Source organism: Anser anser (assembly GCF_964211835.1).
Source record: "Anser anser genome assembly, chromosome: 15".
Classification (NCBI taxonomy): domain Eukaryota; kingdom Metazoa; phylum Chordata; class Aves; order Anseriformes; family Anatidae; genus Anser; species Anser anser.
Window position 1 is genome coordinate 6,491,686 of NC_139736.1, and position 24,555 is coordinate 6,516,240.

The 24,555-nt window shown below is 43.5% G+C and overlaps 1 protein-coding gene across 3 annotated transcripts in view; it reads left to right on the plus strand.

Moving 5' to 3' along the window:
- Positions 1-24,555, plus strand: part of PDGFA (platelet derived growth factor subunit A) — a 61,163-nt gene that overhangs the window by 29,746 nt on the left and 6,862 nt on the right. Inside the window, exon 7 of one of the 3 annotated variants that reach the window (XR_014572632.1) lies at positions 7,404-24,469. The gene's annotated coding sequence lies outside the window, so the exon portion shown is untranslated. Of the gene's footprint in view, positions 1-1,384; positions 4,080-4,371; positions 5,611-7,403; positions 24,470-24,555 lie in introns of those variants that run through there. The other 2 variants (XM_083799610.1, XM_083799609.1) reach the window with 2 other exon arrangements.

Consider the following 24,555-nt stretch of genomic DNA (forward strand, 5'->3'; position numbering starts at 1 on the left):
TCTGTAAACTAACTTTGACCTTCTGTAATGAAGGCAACTGGTTTTACTGTCCATCTTTGAAACTGAGAGTAGCTGTTAAGACCTGGCACGCGCAGAATAGAAGCACCCAGAAGTGCAGATGATCCATGGGGATTAAAAAAAATCTTGATTCTTGAGAAGAACTGGAAATTAGTAGAAGAAAAGCATTTTAGACAGTTGAAAATCCCACCCTGGCTTATTTGGCAGCTGGAAAAAGAATCCAGAAAATCTACTACATGTAAAGATTATTCAGTGACAAAGTAGCTGTTGATGGAAAATGTTTGTGCTTAAATCTTTCAGCAGTTAATAATCATCTTTATAGACCATAATACTTGAATACTTCACTTATCGATACATCAGGGCTTGGATGGACTTTGAGACGTATGAAAATGGGACACTCCTTAGGCCAATGGTAGCTAGCTCTATGTTCTAGTAACTGATCAACCAATTACATAACTGGCCAGATCACTAACTTACAGAAATAGATACAACCCTATTGACTTCACTGGAGATGACAATTACCTGAGAATTGACCCGAAACTCTTGACATGAAGCAGATAATGGTTTCATATTTTGCTGTTTAGTGTTGTAAAAATAGAATCATTTCCTGGAGCAGTTAAAACAAGAAAATCTGGAAAAGCAATTTCCCACAGAGACTCATCCACCGTGGAATTTGCCAAGGTCCCCGGATGTGAACATGTGCTGTTAGAAAACATAAAACAGCAACTTTGTTTAGGGAAGCCTCTGACCTGTCAAAAATGCAAAGCATTCATTACCAGACTTTTCCTTGGCAATTAGTGGGTAGAATTACTCATAGAAATTGTTTTGTTTGCTCATGAGGGGAGAAGCAAGACATAAATTCAAGATATCCCCTGTTTGACCACAAGAAAGAAGACTCTGTTCAGAGGGGGCCTGTGGGTGAAGTGCTGAGCGGCCTCAGATCCCTTTGGGGGTGAACTCAAACTTGTAGACTGCACTGAAGTATCAAGAGCGCTCCAGAATTGCTGGAGTTCCTGGCTGTGACTTTTTTTTCAGCATTCTAAGGGATTTGGGCATCTGATCCTTATTCTTTTTTCAGTAAACCTCAGCTAGCTTCAAAATCCCTCTGTCTCTGTTCTGCAGAGCAGCCAATTTTGACCCAAGGATGTTGCTGTGAGTGTTACCTTCCTTCCCTAGGCTGTGGCGCTCAAACCTCAGATTTGCTTTCTGCTGTTTGCTGAAAGTGTTTTCCAGCAGTGACATTTCAAGTACCTGTTGCATGCTCAGTTCACTGCTGGAACAGCCTGACATTTCAGATGGGGCTTCCTTGCTCCAGCCATACTTCACCTTTTCCTTCGCACTTTGGTTTTTCCTCTCTTTTCTGTAGAAAGGTGATGCTGGTTTAAGCTGAAGACCAGGGAAGTTATAAGAGGCCAGATTTTCTGCTCTGAGCCCTGCCCTGCTGGAGCCTGATGCCCAGCTGTGCCTGCTGTGTGGAGCCAGAGAAGGAGGGAGAGATGCTGCAGCACTTCAAGGAAGCCAATATATGCCTCCTCGTGCTCGAAAGGTCCTGCCTGAAGATGCATCCTCCCTGGCTGCCACCAAGCTCTGCAGTTTCCCCCTTCTCCCCTTGCCTAGAGGACCCATGTTTCCCTGATGCTGACATGTCCCTCATGCAGGGGAGGGTCTCATACTGCAAGACGTGGTTGAGGAGAGGTGGTATCTACTTAGCAGCAAGATTCCCATGGAAACTGAGGGCTCTGTGCTCACGCACTTGGGAGGGAAGACTCTTCTTGGTCCAAACTCACCCATAGCAAATTGAGCTGCTCAAAGGTCTCATCGGAGCAAGGAAGCTACTAAAATATGTCTTCAGGATCTGAATTCTCCCTTGACTGCAATGGGTTTCCACAAAAAAAAGTGACAGAAGCAATTTATCACAGTTAGAATGGTTTCTTCAACAAGCCACGTATAAGTCCTGCAGGTTAATGCTTAGCTTGTGCATTTTACTGATGGCCACAAATGCTGCTTTTAAATCATGTTGTCACAATTTGTTCAGGGATGTCTGTTTCTCTTATGTGCACTTCAGAATGGTTTGCCTAGCAGCTCGTATCCATTTGTTGTGAAGAGCCTGCTGGCCAAACCAAAACAGTTAGGCCCTGTCTGCATGTCTAATGGGGGTTTGGGGACCTAGCAGCTAGGGTTAGCAAGTGCAAGTGTTTCCCATTAGCTCCCTGCATTCCCCTAAGTTGTGATTCAGCAAGGTACTCAGTGGAAAGCTGAACTTGAAGCATGTGATATGTTTCTTTGAAGTTACTCATGCTTCAAGTTAGGCATGATCTGAGTTGGCTTGCTGAACTGAGGGCCTGAATAGCCTGCTGTGGTATCAGTGTAAACATGATGTTTTCCTTTTGTGCGTTGCTCCGAGTGATGCTAGTTTCAGAAACGATCTGCAACCTTTCAGGAAACTATACCATAGTACTGAAGGAAAGCTTTAACTTTTCAGTAGCTTTCTGTCATCAACTCTGCTACAGTAGAAAGCCTGTAGCAATGGCTGCCCTCTCTGGGCCTCTGAGGTCTCTCCCTTCCTTATTTTCTTCAGCATGTTTCTTTTCTAAGGCAAGTGAAAAACAAACAAACAAACAAACAAACTTAAAAATAGTACCTTAAAAAGGTGGGAAATTAAGCAGATCATATCATCTTGACTCCTTTATCTAGCTTAATTAAGGAGAAGTTTGCCAATAGCGATCTGGTATTTCCTAAAACAAGCATACATGAAGAACACTTTAAGTGACTTCAAAAGAATTTGCAGACTAGATCAGGAAAAGATAAAACCAGAAGTGGAAACTTCTAATAGACTTTATAGCTCATTAGTTACAGGAAATACATTGTTGCATAGGATACTAATGAATTTTGCAGGATGGAGTTTCAAAAAAAAAACACACCTTTTGTACCTTAGAAGAAAGGTCTTGGATCTTTTAAAAGCATGATAGACACACTGTGGCTGGAAAGATTCTACCTCTGGGAACAGGCTTTCTAAAGTTTCAAATGTGTACACTGTTGAATTTCTGTAGCAACTTCCTGGATGTGCTGCTGAAAAGTGGTAAAGGAAATGGTAGATTTCTGTCTTGGTTTCAGTCGTCTTGTTCTACACCCCAGAAGGCAGAATACTGCATTGCATATCTGCAGCTGTAGGGAGAACAGCAGGATCACATTTGAATGTGTAAGGATGAACGTGGTGAAGTTGGTGCTGATGTTCTCCATCAGCTAGCGAGGCCAGGAAAGTCAGGGAAGCAGCATGGATACTCAGGTTTACCAGTGACACTTGCCTGGAAAATTAATATTTGCCTGATTCTTAACTAACTTGATTGAAGAAATAATCCTAAAAATCTGTTTCTGGACAAGGGCCCAAATCCCAAGTTACTGGATTTTCTGCTAGTGAGTTGCTGCTCCTCTAGGCCTCAGAGGTATTGTGACACAGAAGTATTTCATGGAGATCCTGTGGATGACAAACAGCATAGTGTCACATGATTTAAATTGTTCCCTGGTGTAAACAAGCCCCTCGGTGGTGACTAGAGAGCTGAGGGGTTGTGCCCTGGCTCATCTCATGGTTTCAAGTGCAGATGTGCTGTCCCCAAGGTAACACCAGCTGGTGTGGGGAATATCCCCCCACAGGAGATATTTCACTCGTACTGCACTCACATTGCAAGGGCAGCTTTGCTGGAGGTTCGAACATACTTCAGGCAGCAGGGCATTTGCATCAGGACTGAAACATCCAGGCAGTGAAGCTTGAGCATTTTTTTTTTTCTTAATTACAGGCTAAATATTTAAATATTAGGTTAGCTGCTCTTTCTATCTTTAGGCACTAAGATACCTCTAAACTTATGGCTGCTGGAAGGCCGTCTTATTGAAAACCAAGAAGCATTTGCCCTTGTAAAAATTTCTACTCATGCTTGAAAGTGAGGTTTAAGCTCCTAAGTCATGAAAAGGCTTTTGCAAATGTTTGTATTTGTCTTCCTGTTTCCCTATAGATCAACCTGCTTGGCCTGAACTGAATGTATAAATAATAAACAGCTGAAAGACAGTCTGATTGCTTCTTTTTGAGTGTTTCCCTTATGGAGTGCTTGGGGTCACATGGCATCTGCTATGACCTTAAGGACCTGCTTTCTGGAGGCTTTTTTAAGATGCTAACAAACCCCTCATTTTAACTAGCCATCAAATGAGCCAGTCAGTGGTAACCATTCAGGAGAGGCATTAGGAGAGCGTTCTTGCTGGGATACAAGATGGCTCTGTCCATGTGCTGGCCAGGGATGAAGGGCTGGAAAACTGTGTGGTGGAAGAGACTATTAATCTGATTTTCCACAACTTTCCTTGCAGCTGCATTTTTGAGGAGAGAGAGAGAGAGATGGCTAGGCTTGCAGTAACATGTTGTGCCGTCATAAATGCTACAGCCACCATCTGTTTCCAGCCCACGACTTGAAAGAAAACTGAGCAGTAGTCTCATAATTCACATGAGCATTTTACACTTGTGAACCCTTCCCAACCTTTGTCTAATAATGAGGGGAGTGCATGGTGCTAAGGTTTGTATTTTTCCTGCACATATTAGTGTTTATTTGTATGTCTCTTTATGTTTATTTTATTTTATTTTTTCCACGGGCCCATAATAAAAAATTGTCTGGGAGGAAAATCAGACCAGTTCTGCAGTCAAAAGAAGTGTAATGACGGTGAAATCCCAATTCCGTTGACCTTGCCGGCAAAATTCTCTGGGAGGAGGTGCATTTAACATTCCTTGCTGTGTCTGTTTTAGCTACTTGTTGATTAAAAGAAAGACATTAGAAAGTGAAGAGGCAGGTTGCTGAACTGCCCTTTCCCTGCAGAAACACTACTGCTAGAATAGCTGGACATGCGCATTTGAAACCTTCACCATCAGATAGGATGGTAATGGTAGGTTGGATTTTAATGAAAACAAATTCTTCTGCTAATCTTGGCTTCGGGCTGGCCCTCCGTGGGATTAAGGATACCACCTGCTGTGCCAAAGACATGCTCAGGTTCGAGGCTGCTGGTGGGTGGGAAGAACACAGACATCTGAGAGTGACGCTGGTTAGCGATCGCAGTCTGTCCTCTTGCAGTGCCCTCGGGGAAGGCAGAGTTGAGATCGTGTAGTTGGTGGAAATACTGCTCCTCTTCAGCCTGAAAAGCAAGGCTAACGTCATTAAGGATTTCTTTTTGACTGTTCCACAAAACCAAGGGCTGCTGTTTCTCTTGTCTTTGGACCCAATTTGCACACCTCCTCCTAGCACAGCTGAACTGGCTGAATGAACTCCTGCACTCCTCTGGCCTTAGAAACAATGACTTCCATCATCTCGATGAGACTGCAGAGCAGTTTAAGGATGAAAGGGCTTCTCATTTCATATATATCCCACTGCTGCTAGAATTGTAAATCCTTGATGGACTGAGTTTATAGCAAACTGCTACAGCAAGCAGGTGAAATATATTTTGTGTTGTCATATGTATGGTCAAACTGTTCAAGAAGCCACCAAACAAAGAACTGAGCTTCTGATGGGAAACCAATCTCTTTCAATTTTATTGAAAAATAATAAATGCCTATCAAAGAAATGAACTTATCTTGACATGTGATACCTGTTGGGTGATCCTCAGTATTTCCAAGATGTGCCAGTAAGTGAAAGAGTGTTTCCAGCTGTTGCCAGGTCCAGCAAACATGGCATGAAGTTCCACCAAGACAGGGTTTGTAGGCTCACTAGGTTAAGGGAGTAGATCCAGACAGTCTTTTTTTTTAACACTACTTGCTGTTCTGGTTGTGTTTTTTAAGGTAGCAAGGGTACACCCACACAACTCAGCTTTTTGGTCTCTTCCTCCCCATAGAAGCCACATCCAGCCACATTGACCTCTGTTTGAATCAATGACAAAGATTCATTAACCCATATCTTTCTGTGGTCCTTCTGACAGAGTTTTATCAAATATGGATTATTGGTGGGCCTTTGGGGTCTAGAAATGCCTATTTTGGTGCTTCGTGACAGTTGATGAGCTAAAAAGGAGACAGTAGAAACTCTTCAAGCTGATGGGGGTGTGAATCATGTATACTTCTGTATCATTTTCTCACAGAGTGAATGGTCCTGAAAAGTTAACTTATTTTTTACCCAGGCTAATTGATTATAGGCAGGGGGTGCTGGGAGCTATTGGATTAAATAGTCTCTCCTCATTTACTGCTCCCATCCTGCTGGATTCAGCCCCTGCTGCCTCCCGCCCCCTTGTCTGTAGCTTGCAGCCGCATCTGAAGTGCCTGCCTGCTCACGTGCTGGTACGAGCCTTCTCCCTGCTCTTCCGCCGTGCCCCTTGGTGTCCTTGGAGCTGCAAGCAGTTTTCCCGAGGCTAGGTTTCACATGAGAGGGAGTACATGAAGGGCAGCAGCAGGGAAGGTCTCTGACATGAAATTCCCAGGAAAAGGATTTGCACATTTTATGACCGTTCAGATGGAAATGCAACGGAGCTGAATTATTACTCCTTAATCCTGCTTTCTCACTTTCCCCCCAGCAGCCTCCTGCCCTCAAGCTTAGGTAATACAGAAGCTTATAAACAAATCCCACTGCATGAAAAATAGCAAAGGGGGGAAAAAAGGGGACCTGGGTTAGGGCTGTGATGGATAGGCAGGTGGAAGGCAGGCACCAGAAAGGACGATGAATGGTAAAAGCCTTTGATGGAAACACTAAAGAGCTATTGAAAATCCAAGGGGTGGGGGGAGGGAGGAGAAAGAATAGCAGGAGGAGGGAAAGCAAGGGAGCCGTGCCCCCCTCCCCTCTGCCCTCTTTCTCAGGATGTTGAAAGTATTTGTCCTTCGTTACAAAATGATTGAACTGCCGCCAGGCCAGGCCACCCTTCCAGCCATTGCACTGGGAAGCTGGCACTTCTGAAAGCCTTGTTGCCTCTCAAATTTTATAGCTTTCCCTTTTGTGGGAGTTTTTGTTTTGTGCTACTTGCAAGATTGTTTTCAGTTTTGCTGCATATCAAAGAAACTACATTTTGTTGCTCTGACCAACACAGAGTCCAGGTAATGAAAGGAAGAATTAAAAAATAAAGGCCCGTTTTTATCAGAATACCCAGCTGTCTGCCTTTTATTGAATCAGAATTTAATGCATTTGGTATTCATGATGTTGCATTAATATTCCTTTGGTTCGTCTCTAGCACTTTTTGAAGGAGGAATTTCATCCTGTAAATAAAGCTTCTGCCTTGTTGATGTCTGTGTGTGTCTACAAAAGCAGTGCCTGTTCTTCATAGACATGAGTAGTGAGAATGATCTGTTGTATCATAATTAATTATTATTATTATTATTGTTATTTTTGTCATGAGACATGCATGCAACAATGGGAAAAGGTAATCTTTCCCCTTTTCAGAATGGACCATGAACTTCTGGGATCTCCCACCTTTGTCCTGCGAGATCTACAGATGGAAAGAACCATTGAAGATTCACATAAGCGACCGTTGTTGCTGCTAGAGGATGTATTTATATCATGTATTTATATGCGTATCTACTTATATAAGCTTGTGAAGGACTAAAACCATGTGTGTATTCCTGAGAATTAGATCTGGATGTCCAGATAGCCATCCTATACCCAGGCCCTTGTTAACCAGGTGATGACCCAGGGCCATGGTGCATGTGTGATGCCACCCATGTGCTGTCACTGTCCAAGAGCTGCAGGCAGGGTGAGCAGGGCCCTGGTTGTCCCGTGTTAGCTGTGCGGGGCGGCTTCATCAGCTGTATCACACTCAGTGCAGCCTCAAGGGCGCTCCTCTGACAGTCAGCTGTCCCTTGCCTCCAAGATTAGACTGTGGGATTAGGTCTCCTATGGGCTGGCTGTGCTGTACAATTAAAATAGGCCTAGGAGAGGCAATATGCAGCACATTCACATCTGAATTTGGAGGGGGGAGGGGGGAGAGGAAAGGAAAGGGAAGCTGTGCTTGATCGTAAACACCCTGCAGCTGAAAGAAAATCTCTAGTAAAGTAACTTTGCAATAGCACTTTCCACCTGCACATCTTCGGTACCTGGCTGCATCCATTAAAGTTCACAGTACCCCCGAGGGAGGTTACTCTGGCTTTATCCCTACATCCAGGAGAAGAGAAAGGGTAAGTGATTTGCTCAAGGTTAAATGGGGAGTCACTGGAGATGGTGCTTCAGTCTCCTGCCTTCAAAGGAATTCTCTGCAGTGACCAAAGCAAACAGCCCCTGCTGCTACAAAGCCGGGCCGTGGTGTGTCATTAACACTTTGTATCTGAGATGCTGCGTCCTCAAAGGTATCTCTGTCCCTGCAGACGAACTCTTAGTTCTTGAGCGTGGGTGAATGCTTGTCATTGTGCCAGGATGACACAAAGTCTAGAAATTATGGTGGCAATTCAGGTCATGGCATAACGGGGGAAAAATGCTGCCTCAGAAGTGTCCCCGTTTAGTGTCACTGCTAATGATTATTTAAGCTGCAGGACATGACAGATGCAAAGATCAGGTTGTAGCTGATATGACTCATGCCTTGAAATAACATTTTCCCTTCTTACATTGTGAAAATTGAGGAGGTATGGGAAGTGAAGGAAAATGGGATTTCCCTGGAGGTTAAAGATTTTCCTTTAATCAGGTTTCATAAAGTTAATTAAATGTTTGGAACAATGGCTCAGTCCCGGGATCCGCCCGCTCTTGCGTAACCCTCTCACAATACCGTTTTCACTTTCATGTTTATTTGCCAGCACGATTCAAAGTGAGAGCTGAGCAGGACTCCCGCTCCGAGGAGCTACTTGGCTTTTGGGAGGACTCGGCTCCCTCCGTTACATTTCCCAACGAGATAAGATGCAGACTCTCCCCTCCTGAGAAAGGGCAGCCAAGAGGGCTCGCAGCACTTTCTGTACCATCGCTATCCCATCTGCAAGTGGGGATAATAAAAACTCACTGGCTTTATAGAGGTATTTGGAGGTTGGTGCATATAAATATATACCCACCCATGCGGAGAAATAGGTGTGTGTCAATAGAGATTGATACGTGGATAGACGTATTCTGGGTAACACAATATATCGCAGTGCTACGTGTTCCTTGACGTTTTCACTCTTCCTGTAGGGTAATTGCTCTGTGCCCGTGGGAACCATAATTTCTGGTCCTTCGGGCAATGGGTCAAGTGTTTCGTGTAACCCAGGCTCGTGTGACACACACTGAGAGCCTGAGGGAAGAGAAAATTTGGGGAATGGTTCATAGGCATGGGATGACACTGATTTCCCTAGCGACCTCACCCCACGAAAGCAGGAGCAGATTGCCACAGCCCAGGAGGTCTTGGTGCCAAACTCGTCTGTCTGTTCTGGTGGTCTGAGATGTGTCTGTGTGTCCTAGAGCTGCTCTAGCAATGTCATCAGAGCACCCAGAGACATGCACAAGGGTGTGCAGGTGGGCAGAGCCACAGTCTGGCCACCTTTGTTCTTTAAGCTGGAAAAGGTTTTATTCAACGAAAATATTTTTGAAACTTATGAATGTCAGGCAGTATCAGAAAAACCAAACAAACAAGGAAACAAACCAGCCCAAGAACCTATTCTATTTTAGGTCAAAGTGTTATCCAGCCCAAGATTTTTAAATATACACAAAATGTGGTCTCTGCAGGAGGAGCATTAACCAGCGGCTGGAAGAGCTGCCTTTTCAAGCTGCAAAGATGAAAACACAAAGCGGTGAGTGCAGGCACAGTTCCATGTCCCTGTGGTGGGGACAGCGGCTCTGGGTGCAGGAGGGCACCTACATCGGTGCAGGCTCTCGCTTCCCCGGCAACACGTTAACATCTCCGCCAAAGCTGTTTAAACACAGCCGGCCGCTCGCCACGCAGACTCTCAATGGCAGTTTCCCTGTTGACACAATGCTTTTGTCTGCTCCGAGGAGGTGCTCTGCAAACACGAATGTTGGACGGTTTTCATGTTACTTATTTCTGATTCATTGGTTCTAAATTAGTAGCTCAGAGGCACGTAGCTTTGTACAGGCAGGGGAAGAATTGCCTCTCTTCTCCCCGCCTCTGAAAACTTTGACCTGTTCAGATCACAAACTGTAGGAAACCTCCGAGGTGAAGTCCCAGGTACTGCCGGCAGCCAAGGGCTGAAGTAAACAGATTAGGTGTGTTGGAAAGGCATTTTAAGGGAGTTTGGAACACATGGCTGCTTGCAGCAACCTAATACACCACAGGCAAGATTGATTTCAAGACTGATTTTGATAGCGCGAAGGCTTCTCCCTTAATATAGTAATTGGCTGTGTATTCAGTACATAAAATCCATTTCTTTTCTGCTTGGCAGTGCGGGACATGAGAGATCGTAACTTCCTCTCCACACCCCTTTGATTAGCAGAGGAGTGGCAGGAGGAATTTTTCTTCTCTTGGTCATTTGGGCAACCTTTGAGCCCAGTTTTCCCACCCTGTTCCCCTGAAGGAGCTGCAGAGGCCACGCGAGCGAGCTTTTGGCCAGCTGGGAGCCGTCAGCTGCCTTCAAAGCCTTGGCCAGCCCTTCTGCGATAAATCCATGGCGAGGTGTGTAATGCGCGTGGTACCAGCCCTGTATCCCACACAGTTCCCATCCCAGCAGGGACAGCATTTTTTTTTTTTTTTTAAACAGTGGAATACAAAAGAAGAACCCATTTCTTGAAAGTACTTTATCTGGTGGAGCTGTCAGGGTTATCAGGGTTGGGTCTTTTCATACTCATCTTCCCTGAGGGCTGCTGGCTGTAGGTTTTTCCATCCTTTTGCAGGCGTGGGGTGACAAAGCCCAAAGATCTGTTCCCTCCCAGATCCTCCCTTGCAGATGGCAAAGGACATCATTAACTTACACACGAAAGAAACGCACAATCCTCCACACATTTTCAGCAGAGATAAATGGAAGTTTCATCATCAGCCTGGCCTGGCATCACCTCCCAATTCTCTTTTGTTTCCTCTCCCTGTGAATCATTTCTCCTTTCCACTTCTCTTTTGTTTGCTCCATAATTGCTGGCTTAACCTGGAGCCACAGGTTTCCCCGTGGAAACATCTCCACGCTGTCAATCAGCAAAGGAGAGGTGGTACAGCTGGTACAGTCCTTCCTCCCTCTCAGGACTGAATGAATCATCCCTTGAATATGCAATATCATCCAGGACAGGAGCCAGGATCCTCAACAGACACATGAATTCCAGCATCTCTGGAAACATTATTTCCACATTTTGGGCAGACTAAGAAACAGTAAGTAAACAAGCAAGCTGTGGCATTTGCAATCTCTGTAGTTTTATTTAAAGTGACTGTCTGTGCTCTAAGTGCCTGTGTGGGTATTAAAAGTACAAGGAGAAAAGCATGTATCCTTGATCTGATAATGCCCAAGGCAGCTTCACAGTATGGCCCATTTAATGCCATTGAGCAGTCCACTGAACAATTAAGAACCTACCAGAAACAGTAACTGCCTGCTTTCCTCCTGAAAATTCACACAAACTGATGCATCCCAAACCCCCTCTGTTTTTGGCCTCTCTCAGTTTTGCTGTTTTTCCCTTATTTCAGTTCCTTATTAAGACATAAACCCAAAGATGTTCATGCATTTGCTGAACATAAAAGCGCTTTGACTGGGAGCAATGGTGTTCCTTCATGGAAACAGGAGCAGGTGGCCCGGGTGTCCTGAGACCTCTGGAGGAGACCTCTGGAGGAGACCTGCTGCTCTTCCCATCCGTGTGGATGGAGCTCACATTGCCCAGAGCTCTGGCTGTAAGGTTCAGTCTATACATAATAGCAGCCACAAAGGGCATGTGGAGAAAGTTTCAGATGCTATAACATAAGCGGGAGAGTAATACAAGATGAAAACCTCTGTGCCTCAGTTTCCAGACTGGGAGGTTAGCTGGGGTCCTGCCATCCCAGCCAGTCTATCCTCCTTTGCCTGCAATTCCCAGCTTTTCTTCTAGATCAAGAGAAGTCTCTCACCTTTCCTTAAAGCCACTTCTTTTGATACAATTCTGCCTTTAAATATAACAAAAACGTGCGTATTTTTACTTTTTTTTTTTTTTTTTCCTGCTCCAAAATGCACATTCCTACAGAAATCTTCATGTCTCCTTAATTTCTTCTCTTTCTTCTGATGGTGTCAGTGCTGTCTCTTGCTCCCATATGGAGATGTTTCCCAGCCTTTTGTCCTGTTCACACATGAGCAGCGAAAGGCACAAGGGCTCCTTCCCTCAGACAGGTTCTTGTTCCAGAATGTTTCCCTGCCAAGGAAAGGCCAATTTCCTCTGCTTGATGTAGGATGTAGGATGTAGGGATGTAGCTGGGGAATCAGGGAAGATTCACTGTATGATCAGGTAGTCCATGATACAGCATTTTGTAACATCAAATGTTTTTCCTAATGTCTCATGAGTTGTGTTGAAGAATTGAGTAAAACTGCCCCTGAATAAGTACACGTATGCATTTCACTGTTCAATGTGTGTAAAATGGGTGAGAAACAATGATCTGACTGAGTGGAGAAACACTGGTCAGGAGGGCTACAATATTGTTTTCTGTACTCTCATTGATACTAATAGCTAAGATTTTTTCTGCTTTGTTTTCATGCCAAGGTTATGGCTACATGTTAACCTTCATCAGTCCTTCTGACAATAATGGTGAAAGTGAAGTACTATTAAAATTATCTTCCTATATGTTTAAACCACTCTGGCACTTTTCCAGACAGTGTTTGTACCCCTGTTTATGCTGCAGACCCTGGTGACCCTAGAATACTTTTATTTACGACAGCATAAGCATCATTTCCATGGCAACATGCTTTTCAAGCTGCAGATTGAGGATTGCAATTTCCTAAGCAATAGAAGAAGCAATGGTGGATTTTTTTCCTAATCAGCTAGTAGCAACTTTCATGTGCAAAATCCTTCAGCCACGACAAATCATTTAAAAGCTACATTATAATCAACACAATTTTAAAGCTCAGCATGTTTAGCCTAAAAATAAAGAGAGTTATATCCAGTTGTTTAGTGGAAATGAAGATCATGCAATGACATCCTCACTGCTACTCCAGCAAATTGGCTTCAACTTGCTCTTAGATGCAGCCTAATGAGGAGCAGAGCGGTTTACTTCACTAGAATGAAGCATTATTTACAGAAGGACTGCTGCATGATTATAATCCTATATGGTTTTGGATAATGCTTTCCCATATTGGAGGAGACGACCAAACCTGTTTGAACGCAGTCCAAGCTATCAACAAAGGAATGTTATTAACAGATAGGTTGGTTAGCGCCTTGTGTGAAATTGCACTTAGTGCTTTCTGCCTTCAGAGAGCACTGGGGTGGAGCTGAGCCCCGAGACAGAGAAGCTGCCTGTGCACACACACACACATGCCTGCAGAGCCCTTCCTGCTCTTGATGGCAGTGTAGGCAGAAATAGAGAACTGGGTCTATAAGGAAATACTGCTGGGCAGCACCACAGCATTGCTTCCCTCTCCAAAAATCATTTTTCAGAGGTGCTGTCACCTCAAAAACGGGGAAGCTGAGGTGCAGAAAGATGCAATGATGTGCCCAAGGTTCCCTGGCTGGGGTCCCAGGACACTTTCCTGTCTACATGGCCCATTGATCAGAGTAAATTATATCTAAAATATTGCTTTAGGGAATTCAGAAAAAGATGAGGATTTTTTCCTGTTGCATTGTCCTTGAAAGCAATGGAATCCCACTTTGTATCCAGGCAGGTTTTGCTGCTCACCTGGCCAAGCCCAGGAAACTGCTGCATGTCGGTGGGCTTAGCAGAACTGAATCAAATCACTGAATATTATCAGTTACTGACATCTCTAATTCCCAGTCAGGGACTACTGAATATTTTCTGCCCCAGGGAGAATTGCTCACCCTCACGTTGGCTGGCGATGGAAAAGGAGGAAGGCTTTTGAGCGTGCTCTTATGGTTTCAAACTTGAACTTGGAACTGTTTGTTTTTGCTACGCCACCCCTTCCGCCCTAGTTAATAGTCAACTTTGAAACCCAGCTTTATGTCCCATGTGTTTGATTTACATTTCAAATGCAGGGCCAGCAGGGCAGGCTGTCTAAATCACTTGTCAGCTCAAGGGAAGGAGGTGACACAGTGGGAGGAAAAAGTGAGACATGGCTATGCCCAGTATAAACTCTCTAGCAGCTGGGTAATGCTGCTGCAGGGAGAGTTCCCAGCAAGCAGGAACTGCTCACCTTGCTCAAAGGTTGAGGTCTAACCCAGGCAACACACAGGGACTAGCTTGTCTCCTTTGATTTACGCCTGATTCTTCCAACACTGCAACCCTGCATCCTGTTTTCCTTGTCTACTGCAGCTGTACATTAAGGTGAGGGCTTGGAAAGACCTAGCGAAAGAAATTTCTTTTGAAACCAAAAATAGCCTGTCGTGATTTTATTTTTTTTGGTCAGCATCTTGCAATCTTAAATTTATCACCTATCTGTAGCTGGACTGACACACAGGAAACCTATCTAATGGCGAGTCGGAGGGCACAGGGCAGAGCGAGTTCATGGGCCACTTTTGAAAACTGTCTGGCTGGAAATACCATTTTCAGCTCTCTTTGATGAGGTAACATCAAGGAGCAAAGCGACTGCACACACCACGCAGGCCAACACTGAATGGTTTGCAGGGCCAGTCAATGGAGCATTGAGGAAAGGGGAAACATTTGCAGAATCAGTCAAAAATGAATTAGGTGTGTTTTAAAGCAATTACTTTCCAGACTGTTGACTCTGAATGACACAAATATGATCAGCTGGTCCTTAGAGACCTTCACAGGCTTGACCTGATGGACGTGGTGATGCCTAATCCTGCCCTTGCTGATGTTGCCCAGAGTCACACGTGTGCTTGTTTCGACAGCTTTTGAGCAGTCCTGCTGGCTGCCATGCTCTGACCTGATGTGTTTGTACAACAGGACGACCCGCTCCTTTCATCTTTTAAATTAGACACTAGATCCTCAGGCTGCAGAGGGAGAACCATCATGGAGACGGCAGATGACACAGCCAATGCAGAGCCCCAAGTCCACCAACATCAGAGGCTAGCATGAGCCTCGTGCCTCTCCAATAAGCCCACACCCACCACAGCTTCCCAGGGTTTTACTGGAAATAGCTACGTCTGCTTCTTGCGAGCATGTTAAAAACTACCTGCCAGATTCAGCCAATGTAAAGCCCCATAAATTCATTCACCAGCTTTATTCCCGGAGAACTGCTGCTTAATGCTCTGCTTCTCCATAGCTACAATTTCTCTCAGTTTATTTTAACGACGGTGCCTTGCTCTCAGTTTCACCACACACGTCCTCTATATTGCTAAAAACATACTGATGAACATGAGCTGTATTACCAGAAATCACATTCCAGTTCCTGTTCCTTGGCTCATTTCTCCCTCATTTCCCATTACCTTCCTATTTTAAGACTGCATGCATGACATACCTGTCAGCTAGATCCACTCAAATATTTATCCAGTAATTTAATCAGTGAATTTCATGGTAGGTTGCTGACTGCATTGATGATTTTCTCCTCATTCACATAGCAGTGCATTAGAGAGCTGGAAAGCCGCAGGTTCATGGAGATGTATGAACTCAATGAAATTTATAAATTGTAAGGAATTTCCCCTTTTTCTTGCAGCCCTTGAGACCTGTGAGGTGCCTCAGCCATATGCTGCGCTAATGTGGAAGGGGAAAGGACCTGAGACTGACCACACTTGGGCATCAATGTGACCCTGCATTGGTCTCAGCAGTAGGCCAGCCATCAGCACATGCCAAAGAGAAAGCAAGTAGAAGAGGGGTAGACTCCAGAGATGTCTCAGAATGTGATGAGTTTTGGCTTTAAATTTTAGAGGACACCCTCTTTTTGTCTTGTTAATCTCCAACCTATATAAAGGCAATCATTAAGGAGAGAGAAACTACAACCTTTCATGGGAGACTGTTCCTCCCAAACCAAACTTTTTATTCCAATCATACTTGCCAGACTAGAACAAAGTTATACAATATACCAAGCCTCCAGACTGTGCTCTTGAGCCCCACCATGATCCCAGGCTCAAGCACTCCTCAGCTGGGCTGAATTCCCAGCCAGAAGGAGCTCCCGAGAGCCAGACACCAAGACTGAACCCCCAAACTCATCCCTCTGCATGCCCCAGGGCTGGTGAGCCCCAGGCTCTGGTGGTTTGGCTAATCAGCTCATTCCTCACCTCAAAATGGGGCCTCAAACAAAGGGAGGAGAGAGAAGTGGCACCCTTTTATAGCGTGAGTAACAGCTCAGCAGTATGTTCCCCCAAGGCAAGGCATGCTCCGCACTCAATGGTTTCAAAAGAAGCTGAAAAAAAAGAAAAAAAAAAAAAGGAATGAGGAACTAACTCAACACACCCTGTAGGTAGGTTTTGGCTTCTCTCGGGAAGATTAGAGTATAAAATTCTAATTCTGTATCTGCTTAATGTGTTACAAACAGCTTTTCCTTTTTCTTATTCCCCCTCCTCAAACCTGAAACCACTGCTTCTTTGCCAGATAGTGCTCTGCCTTGACAGGATGGGAGAGATGTTGGGTATGTATAGATAGAGATATTCTATCATCTACTTCCATTAATAGGTATGAAGAATAAGGATATAAAAGATAATCTCACGTTGTTGCATCCTGTGACCAGTCTTCAAGAATCTCGTTACTTAATGTTTGAAACATCCTTTGGAGGTAGATGAACATAATCACCCCCCACTCATTCCTGGCTCTGGAAGCAGCAGCGCACTTAGATACACGCTTACTGCAAGCCCTAGCTTTAGCCACAGCAATTCAGCACTTAAAACGTGTATGCTTAAGGGCTTTGCTGCACTGGCTGAGCTAGTGTGCTTGATATCTTGCAGGACAGGGTAGGAAGGCAGAGAGAGATTAAGTATTTTATCGTGTTCCCAGGAAAGTTCACCACAGCTTCATTGATTTCTGCAGAAAAGAAGCCATTCCTGAATAGTTTGCACAGCTGGGAAAGAAGCCCAGGAGATCCCAGTGTCCCTTCTTTTCCTCTAACCATTATGCCATCCTTCTCCCGAAAGGAAGATGGGACATGGGGGAGTTTACACATTCTCTTGCAATCATGTAGGTTGCTCCAAAAAGAAGTAACATTCTTATGTAGCTAATGTAAATCTATAGTAATTACGTAATGATATAACTAAATCTGCACTAAGCCCTGCAGAAAGGCTGCATTAGGTGTAAGTGCAAGACTGGAGACTGCCTTTCAGAATACCTTGGCAGTTTTACTAAAATAGCAGATAAAAAGAGATTCATGAAACATTTTCAGAAGTGCGGATTTTTTTATTTTTTTATTTTTTTTTAATTTTTTTTTTTTACATTAATTTAATTCCAGAAGTGATTGCATTTTACTTGGGAATATCTCCTGCAGAAGTGGCACAAGCTGTAGTAGGAAATAACTTCAAACTTATTGAAATTCATTGCATTTTCAGTATATCAGCAACCTCAAACAGTTCTTGTTAATTGCTGAAGAAATACTGCCTTCGCTTCTCAAACAGCATTAGCTGATTTCAGCCAAACTAGGAATATGAAAACATTTCTCAGCTGGAACATCTCCTCTCAAGACTTTCATAGATGCAGTCAGACTAGGTAGTTCAGCGTGCCCTGATTTTCTCAAAGCTCTCTCAAGAATTATAATAATAATTGCAGTATGTTAGTTAGTCCTCAGGGATAGCTCCATTTTCCATGCATGTAACCTTTACTGCTTTGGGATGCAAGCTATTTGTTTTGGCAGCCTGAAACAACCCATAACTTCACCATGATAACCATTTTTAGTTTGGCCTGTGGATTTTTTTTTTCTTTTTCAAATCCATCTGTCCTGAGAAGTCAAATTCCTGATTTTATCTTGCACCACCCACCCTCTTTACTTACAAAGACCTCAGAACAATCCTTCTTCTCTCGCCTTGCTCTCTGGCTTTCCCTTGCCATGTTCACAAAGAGGTCCATGTTTCTGTTTCACTATTTCTGTGTTAAATATATCTGTCCCTGAAATTTCTGGACACTGAGGTAGGGAGGTTCCATGTTTATTACCTCGCAATAACATCTGAATTACATTTGTTGAATTTACAAGTTTTAAGAACAAGAAAAACAATCCAGAAATCATTTTCCTGTCTGCCAATATTACATGTAGGATTTGAGTAGTTAGGTCTTGCATCATTACTGGGAACAGAGATTCTGTTCTTTGGACTTAACAAAGCTGTTGAAGATGGGTGCGTGCATTAGAGAAGAAAGCAGCTCTTTCTGCTATGCTGTTCTATTGCTTTCAGAGGAGAAAATAGCAAAAACATATCTGCAAGAAAAATTATTCAGTCTGGTTGGCAACAGTTTGCCATCCAACAGGTTCATTCAGGCTGTTTATATGGGTGATTCTTTTTTCAGATGTCCAGCATCCAAATATTGCTGATTTAGCTGTTTTCTGTATTTAAAAAGAAAAAAAGAGACATTTTTTTGCGGGCAGCAGGATGAGTGCAGAGCATACGCAAGGTGGAGACTGAGACCTGAGTGCCCGGTGAGAGCCCTCAACTGATTTTGATTGTCACATCATCCTGGAGGAGAGGCTGTAATTAAATTATAGTAAAGTGTGGGTCTGCTTCACACTGCACCAGGACCAAGTTCAGAACAAAATCTGCACAAGGGAGAAGTGCCACAAGTCTGTCTTTGCCTTCTTCCTTCAGAGTGTGCCCCCCATGAGCTACATCACTTTTGCATGGTGTGCTCTCAGCAGCTGCCCAAGTGCAATTAGACCTGAGCAAACCCAGTGATGGGAGGAAGAATTGTTGAAGAATTGCCTTAGGGGTGCTGGGAAAGTTGTGGAGATTTGTGTGACACTGCAAAAAATTCGCCAGCAAAGCATGTATTTTTTTACCACTATTTTAGGTGTAGGAACAAAAGGATTTTGAGTCTTTCTTGCTTCCCACGGAGTGAAAAGCTGTTCTTTCAGGTTCATCCCAAATCATCTGTGTGACAAATTGCCTTCTGGAATTAGCAGGGAGAGACACTTTGGCCTGTTATGCAGAGAGTTAGCAGGGTTTATTTGGTTTATCACAGCCAGCTTTCCTGTACTCCTGAGCCACGCTTGCTCCCAGCCAGATGTTCAGAGGTGATCCCAGCATTTGTGCAATGCCTCACTGGACCTGCTGAGTCCTCACTGACAAATACATGCAGAAACACTTGTTATCTGCTTGGTTTGTTAATGGGGGGCATACAAAACTGCCTCACGGGCTGGATTCAGCTACTTGCACTCCCAAATGGCCACCTGTGGTGGGTAGTCGGGGACTTTTGGGGTTTTGAAGCTATGTGTCCTTAGACTCATGCAATCACCCCATTTTTGTTCACAATCAAGACTGCAACAAACTACGCTGTGTTTTGAGAACCCAAATGTATAGATGTAGAAATATATTTCAGCAACATTAATGGGTTTATTCCCATGATTAGGAGTGAATGAACTTTAAAATAATTAATATTAGTGTATTAATAACAATATATTTAATATTTTAATATTCTTCAGTACATATATTAATGAGTTAACATTAATTCCTAGCTAATTAACATCAGCACTTTCTCTTCCCTGATGAATCACATCACTATTAAACAGTTTGTTCTTGGGAAACTGGAACTCAGAAGGGTCCCAGTTCCCCCCAAGGCTATACAGCATGCTAGTGGAGGAAATAGGACCTGGGCTCAGGAGCCAGCTTAGTTCCCAAGCAGTCACATGGGGAATTTGGTTTCTTTACTCACAGGCTTTGTTCAGTCAAAAAGTCTATTGCTTCTGGGAGTTACATTTGAAACAGACTTGCAAGATCAAAAATTTTGTTTTGGTTTGGTTTTGTGTTTTGTTTTTGCTACTTACTGTTGTTTTCAACATCCCAGTCTGAGGAAGTGCTGGACCAGTCTCTCTGAGCCGTAGCTGGAAGGCGCCCTGGGTCACTTAGGGGTGGGAGTGTTGCTGGGTGAGTACAGACACGCCACATCACAGGCTTCCCTGCGTGTCGAGGGAATGGTTTCCACCACATGCATAATGGCAGAGTGGCAATTAGCCCAGGGAGAGAGAGTGAAAACAGCTGATCCTCCTCTTGTGCACAGGGACACAGCATCCGATGCTACCAGCAGCTGTTTTCGGCTGCCCACAGCAGTGGTGCAGCTGACTTTGGGGCTGCCCTCTTGTTTCTGCATTTTCCTACTGCCTCCTTCAGTGCCTGCCCTGGTTGCTTCTTTTCTCTTAGGGAAAAGTATGTTTTGCCCCCAATATTTAGAAATGACCCCAATTTTGTCATTTCCCATCCCCATGGTTACTCCTAATCCAACACTGTGAGGAATTAATCTCCTTGATGTTGTCTAGGAAATGTCTTTGTTTAAATCTGCTCTGCCAACCCACTGCCATAACCTAAGCTCACAGATATGTCTCCCTGCACACAGGTGTCATTCCTCTGGATCTTTTCAGTTCTTCCGCTAAACTGCAACCCATTTATTCTAGTTATCTAGAAATCCTCCCTTTCCCTCCAGCCCAGTCCACCTTTCATCCCAACCATCTGGAAAACTGCTGTTAGGCAATGGTATCTTGGTCTAATTTGTACGAAATAATTGATTTATTGCTGCTACATACCTTTCCTGATTTTCCTGGGCATGGTAGAAATAACAGGCTGTTCTAGTCTTAAAGAACTTTATATAAATTGCATTCACATACAACATATCTCAGTGATAAGGGGACCTGAGCTCAAAGGAAGCCGCACCATATCTTAACTCTCTGGAGTTTTGGGGGGTTTATTTTAATAATAGCCTGACTTTAGCATATACAATCTATGGTATTTGAAAAGCTTAAAACAACAGCCACAGGAGGATCCTGTCGTACGTTTTGCAACCCGTTCTCACATCAACAGAGCGCTGATCCTGCATGGAATTCATTCCACATTTTATTCATTATCTGAATGAGTTATCAAGACAGCTCTCTGCCTGGCTTGAGGTACCAACATAGTGCAGACAGATTTTTTCCCACAGAACTCTCTGAAGCGATACTGTCAGCATAGCTATATTTAATGGGTTCTACCCATGCAGTCAGTCTCTCAGTGCAGAAGAAATAGTTTACAGTCTCTGAAACCCTACACTCCTTTCTGCCATGGAACAGGAAAAAGTAACATCTACCATCATTCCTTTTGCATTTTGCTGGATCCAGGGGGAAGGGAAAGCTAATAAGACAATGAGGACATTGAAAACAATATTCTAAGAGGAAGAGTAAGGCAAAAAATAAAAAATCAGTAGTCAACATCTGCAAGCAATCTTTAACCACAGCTAAAGACTGCCTTTAAATCCACATGTCATGCCCTACTTACCTTTGCTTTAGGCTTATTACTGGTTTAGAAATAACCTGTGATCTTCCATATATCATTGCTTTTGCTGAATGAAGAGTTAGGGCAAAGACTGTTGTATGCAATGAGGTTTTTCTCCGAGTTAAATGCTGTTAAGCAGACAATAACTGACATTTTAGAAAGATAATACAGGGCAGCTTTATGTACCCTCTGAGTTTTCTATGACATCTTCCTTCAGGATGCCTGAATGAGCTCTTTGCCACATACATTAATGTAAAGGTCATCTGTCCTGAAGTGATTTCAATGAAATAAAATTTCCTGTTTCCTGATTTCAAAAAAAGGTCCAGTTCATGAACATGGCAAAGAAATGTCATTTCACAGTAATCAGGGGACTGAGGTAAGTGATGGAGTAATGGTGTGACCTTCACTTCACATCTGAAATAAAAGTCTGTTGGGGATTGGAAGAGGGACCAGTGTGTGAGGCTTGGGGTTAGGGTATGGATCTGCTCCACACTACGCATGACATAAACACCATGAGGGGAAAATAGTCATTTTAGTGTGGTTTGGCAGGATCTAGTGTCAGAACAATGACACTGATGAAAAAAAAAAATGGGCTAAACATTCTGGTGGCAAAATCTTTTTGTGGGTGAGTGAGTGAATGACCAGATCATACAACTCAGCCTGGACAAGAGTGCCAGGGGGATGGAGCACATCCGACCTGGGAACTTGGCACAGCCATGTTGGGCAGCTCATTGTGATTGAAATGCAACAAGGCCATGGCAGGGAGAAAGCCAGGAGCTTACATGAGACATCTTCCACCTCTGTAAGTCCAAAACGTTATTTCTAACATGTTATTGTTAGAAATATAACTGAGTTGGGAAGTGCGGAGGTCTTGAAATACAGATATTTAAAGACCAGCTTCTAGCTCAAAGCTAGATCAGTGTTCATTACCTCTCATTATGGCCTGTGTGGTTTGTGACTAAGTGCCTTTTTTTTAAAGTCATAAACCTCATCAATTTTAATGGCCCAGCTCAAGATTTGTCTTTCTACAAGGCATATGAATAAAGCTGGCTGCTCTTCTGACACAGTTTAATTCTTAATACTTTGGTTAGAGTGGAAAAAATCCACAATCTTCTTGCCCACTATGTCCTCCTCCTCCCCCCCGTTACAAAAAAATACCAAATGTGCAGGTTATAAATAACACAAGTTATCTAACATTTCACCATATAAGGAATGAGCAGAACTGGAAATACTGATTTCTTTTTTGCCTTTAGCATTCAAATTAAATGGACATTGTAGCAAATTGAATATTCCCAGAAAAAAAAATGACTTTTCTTGTCATACTGATCATGTAGATCTGGTGTTCTTGTGTCTCGCTTTGACCTTTGTCGGCAAATGTGCCGGTACCGAGAACCGTAAGTTTGACCTTGCATTACTAAAACATAGGTCTATGACCAATTTGAAAGCAGGGCAAAGAGGGCTCCTCCACTCTTGTGTTATGACCTGTGTAAGGGTAGGGAGCACACTGGAAGGGATGGTCTGTTAAAGCTTATGGGACAAGCATCTATCTGCTGAAGACTAATAGGAGCTCAGTAACACTATCTTCAATAACATGGCTTTTTAAGCCAGATTTGGGGGGCAAGCACATCACTTATATCTTCTCATATAGCTTAAGTCCGAATAAAGGACTGATGCTAATCTAGGGCTAAAATAGGAGTTTGAAGTAATGGGTTGGTTTGTATCACTTTTTTTTTTTTCCTTCTTAAATAATGGGTACCCTTCCAAACCCCTTTTCCCCATAAACAGGAGCTGATTCAGTTTTGGCAAGCAGTCCCCTTCCTGCTGAGCTTCTTCTCTGATGCCTGAATTGGCCTCCAGTTAATTCATATGGAATTAAAGAAGGGGATTAAGATATGAAGCTGTTCTGAGCCTCTCTGTCTTAAATGCAGTGATAAATATCAGTTACTGAAAAGCAGTTTTGTATCCCCTGGTAACACTAGGCTTAAGAAACATTTCATGAATAAAGAGTCTGGCTACCTGGTTATTGACAGTCCAGCACTCACTTTCACTTATCTCCTACCCTATCTGCTCATAAACAAACAGGTATAAAATCATTTGTGTAAATAACTGAAAATAATGGAGATATACACTGATCCTGGAAGTGAAGTGAGTTAAAGCAATGAACTGCAGTACATGTTCTTTATGCATGTACAGCAGCATAAGGAAACTGTGGGAAGCTAATTTGCAAGCCTGTTTACTGGATACCTGGAACAACTCCCATTTCCAATTTAAATTAGCTACAGGAAGCTGAGTGTCTAATTTGCTTCTCCAGTACCTGCTTGTTCTACTCATTTATGTCCTTACCCTCAAGAATTTTAGTAGACAATCTCTCCTGGCATTTCAGATATGTTTATTGCTGCATCTATACCCTGTAGTAGCATCTCCAGGGAAAAAAATAAACACAAACTGCTAGCGCACTGCCCTGGCTGGCTTTGAACCTGCTTTGCACTACATGGGCACAAATTGCTATTTGGAGTTGAGGAGAACAGCAGGTTAGGTGCATAATATCCAACAGATTCCCAGGCCAAAACCAGTATGCAGCTCTTGCAAAAACAGAGATTCTGAGGAGCAGATTTCTTGCTGCAGTTTATGCTAAACCTGTTCTGCATCTGGAGGTGTCTGTATATCCAATGTTATAGCAAACAATACATAAGCATTGTAATAGTAGTATTCAAAGTAATCCCTTCCATACCCAACAACATCTCAAAACTTCTTTCCAACCTCATCTACTCAGGGCCAACCCAAAGTGTGAAGAAAGCCTCCAGTGTCCCCATCTTTGGCCTCTCCTTGGAATAGGAGGGGACATGGCTTTGGATGTGAGAACTGCTCACGGAAAATGTCTTGGTTTTAGTCCCTGTGCTCTGGTCTCCAGAGTCTCTGAGCTTGAAAGCTCAGCTGTGCGTCTCTAACCAATTATGGGCTGTGTTAACAATGCTTCTTGCTTTTCCAGAGGTAGATTTCTCAATGGAAAATTGAGAGAAGTGTCAATAAGCAATGACAGTTTTGAAAGCAACGGACCAAGTTTTCTTCTTGCCTATGGACATGTCTGTATAATGGTTTGTCATCATCTGCGACCTTTCTTAACCATAAGCCAACTTGGAATATGCCTGTAACCAAGGAAGTGGAAGGTAAATGCCTCTCATTTAGCAGTTGATAACTCTTGTCTACTCAGGATTAAGACTTGTAATGGCACAAAGCATGTTGAGCAGTATTT